Genomic DNA, 3769 nt, shown 5'->3' on the forward strand with positions numbered 1-3769 from the left:
TTTCATGCCACTGGTCTTTGTTTCATGCCACTGGTCTTTGTTTCATGTTAAATCCAGGGACTGTGGACAAACTAGTGTTCTTCACCAACAGTCTTTAGACTCATCCTTTGCTGTTTGCACTACAGTGTTTCCCCTCGTTAGCTTGCCATGGCGGGTGCTCAGTTCGGTTGACGGGGTGGGGCACCCCGCTTGTGTAATGGTAGGGGAAACACTGCACTACAAGAACGAAGACCAATACTTGATTTGGTTATTATTTAAAAACTCTCTGGACCCACTAGTGGAATTTTCTGGACTGAGATTATTTTGTGGTGTAGCAGTTTTCAAAATAAATGCTGGCAAAATGACACCCTATGCTTTTTCTCATCCCTACTGCAAGTGTTGTACCAGAAACATGTGATGTCATCGTTCTGACACCCATCACAATGAATTTTATGCCGGATCGCACATCCCTAGTTTGAAGACACTTAGAGAGGTCAATGGTCGAGAGCTTCAGATGTTTTTACAAGATATTCCAGGAAACAGGAGCGGAGTAGGAGAAGGCCCTTTTGTCTAGTTCAGTCCTCACTGAGGGAACACTGCAGGTAATGATGTCCTGAGAGCGCACGCTGTAGCTGCACTCACACAGAGACATGTAGGAGGAGATGTATGAAGGCAGCAGACCAGGAAGTGATTTAAAGATGAAAATGTACCAGTGAGAGAGTCTGTGTGAAGTTAATGGTGACCAGTTAACCAGTGAATACTGGGTGCAGTGGTGGGTACGGTAGTTACAGCCAGTTATGAATCTTAGTGCACCATGATAGACAGCATCCAACATCTGCAGCGTCCAACATCTGCAGCGTCCAACATCTGCAGCGTCCAACATCTGCAGCATCCAACATCTGCAGCATCCAACATCTGCAGCATCCAACATCTGCAGGGTTCTTGTAGGAGCGTTCATGTAAATAATGTCACTGTAATCAATGGAGGGAAGGAAAGTCACAGATACAAGGTGTTCCTCAGGGTTCAGAGTTAGGCAGGATCTGTTTCTTGTAGGATCAATAAAGTTCTATCTTGTCTTAAAAATTAAATTATTTTAGTGAATTTTATTTCCCTTAGGAAGAAGTACTAGCCATGTTTGGTTGCAAGTTGTCTCCAGTACAGCAACTGGTGAACATGATCTTTTCTGGAAACGTCTCATTCCAGTGAAATGGATTTGAACATGATGGAAGTTGCTACAAACACAAAGATGACTGAACGTGTCGTTCACTTGTGTTTTCTTTGTCCCCTCACAGAGATAATCACGATGAAGACAAGCCAGCACTGAACAGTTTAGCAGACAACACAGTGGCGATGGAGGTGACGTAGCGCAGCGGGTGGTGTCATCGTAGCACTGGGAATGAAAAAGGGACGGCAGGACTCGGACGCAGACTGGCAGCCTCACTCACATCTCATACTTTTTTACACCGTTTGCTTTTTGGTTTTGTTCTTGTTAAAGTAACATATTGACTAATGTAAACTATGAATATTGCAAAAATACTATCTGTACAGTAACTCCATATTTGTAATATCCCCGTGTATATAGTACTTGAATACAGAACTTGTCCATTCGTGATATTTTGCACTTGGGAGTCAAACGTCAAAATAATAAAATTGAAGAGTGAGCCAAGTTGATAGTGGCGAGTGTGAGCGTTGTATAGAACAGAGTTTTATCACGTGCATGGTGCAGAGCCTGCTGTTTTAATCTATTTATTGTGCTGTGTTTACATCTCTTTCTTTAACCTCTTTGGTTTGATCTCATTTTAATTTGTACACTGTACCTTTGTTGGTTTCTGTGCTGTAGTAAATGTTCAGTAGCTCCTAGGTATTTTTGTATGTTGTGAACACGAAGCAGGTCCCCACCCCCTCCACCCCACACACCTTTACTTTGGGTCCCCTGTGATTTTCTCTGTGGATCATGTGAAAGTCTGTGACGATCAGGAGACCAGAGGAGGAGCAGGAGGAGGAGCAGGAGGAGGTGGTGGAGCCCTGGAGGAGAGAAGCGCCTCTTCTCCAGCACTTTTCACCAACGTGGTCCCACAACAAAACGGGGACGATGTCTCTTCCCAGAAGCCTCTGCTGCTTCTGTTTTAAGCACTATTTTTGTTCTTGTTGATACATTTCAATGCTGCTTTTGTATTTTATTTTATTTTGTTTTGTTTTGTCCTTCACTTTCAAGCAGTCTGTTCTGTTTTCTGACGTTTTTGTAAAACAAAAAAAGTTATTTTTGTATTTTTTGTTCCTTGTGGTAAACTTGATTGTAGCGTTTGATTATTGAAAGAGTTGATCCAGAGTTGATCCAGAGTTGATCAGAGAGCAGTCATCACATCATTCCAGGTTTTACATCCAAGAGACAACAAGGTTGTGAGAATGTTTTTATTCACTCCGTCATCTTTTGTCTTGTTTAAGTTAGTTTTAATTCTTTTTGTAAAAAGAATCTCCAGACGGCTGCAAGGCCGAAACAAAAAGAAAAGTAACCACAAGTATTGGGTGCCTTCCTTTGGGGAAATGTTTGTTCTCTCTTCTGTGAAGAGTTGGGCACAAAGGCAGCATTACTTAGTAGTGCTTCTTGTCTTTGTCAGTCTCCATGCCCGCTCCAATGGCAGAATATATCCTTCAAGTTTATTGTCCCACCTGGAGGCTGAAATAAAAAATAAAGAAGTGGCAGAACTCTCACTAAAAATAAGACAATAAAGCCCAGGGCATTAAATGTGAACTGTTTCGACTCTGGCGTCTTTAATAAATGTTGTGTCTGATGTTTTGAGGTGAGGAGGTTTGGATTGTTCTGATGTTTCACCGTTTCTAACGTCGTGTCTAATTCAGTTCATGTATATTACTGAGACCTGCTCGGGCCCGTCTACTGAAAATGTCATGTCCATTGTAGTAACTGAACACAAGTAATTGATCCTGCTGGTGGTTTTATTAATCCAACTTCCTGCCACCTGGCGTGCTCCTCTGAAATTCACTAGAGCGTTTCAGACAAGGGGGAGCCAGAAAGTGCACTTTTACAGAAATGTACTGAACTGAAATAAGACGTTCTACAAAAACAAGTTCATTTAATGTCAAATATCAGATGTACAAAACTAGTTTTGCTTTAAAACATGATTTAATAAATAAAGCTTGTATTACTGGAAATAAATTCAGCAAGTCAAAAAGTATTCAAACTTATGTTCACTAATTATATGCTTAATTTCTAAGTGGTAATTTGACAAGTATCAGACTCTTAGGGGTTAAATGAGTTTATTACTGATATTTAATGTAAATATATTTTATTATGCAGTTATTATTTCAAGCTTCAGACTTGTAGCTCTGGACTCGAGGAGCAGAAATGGATCTGGAGTGTGAATGTTGCAGATCTTGTAAAGCTGAATCAGAATATTTCACGAAGATGTAGTTACGAAGAGATTACCGAGTAAAGAATAACTTAAAATGGGAATAGGGATAAACGACGACCACCTTGAATATCCAAATGCTAAAGCCAATCTAATTACTGGTGGATTCTGAATGGGTAACATGAGCATGCGAGGCTCAATGGGACTAACGTGTATAAATAAAGGTTGGATTAATGTTTTAAAGCAAACGGTTCTTTGTGAGACTTCAGATTATTAAAACTTAAAACAAGCAAGGGCAAAAACCCCTAGTTTACATGAGCACGGTGTAAAGCAGCAACGCTGTGAAATGGTCCCTCGATCATCGCGGGGGTTACGTTCCAGACACCTCCCTGATAGGTGAAAAATGCAAAGTGGGGACGTTC

At 40.9% G+C, this 3769-nt stretch overlaps 1 protein-coding gene across 1 annotated transcript in view; it reads right to left on the reverse strand.

Moving 5' to 3' along the window:
* LOC119426790 (enhancer of polycomb homolog 1) overlaps positions 1–3769 on the reverse strand; it is a gene marked incomplete at its 3' end in the record, with an annotated part of 20540 nt that overhangs the window by 14226 nt on the left and 2545 nt on the right.

Source organism: Nematolebias whitei, chromosome 20, assembly GCF_014905685.2.
Source record: "Nematolebias whitei isolate Nwh7 chromosome 20, NemWhi1, whole genome shotgun sequence".
NCBI lineage: Eukaryota > Metazoa > Chordata > Actinopteri > Cyprinodontiformes > Rivulidae > Nematolebias > Nematolebias whitei.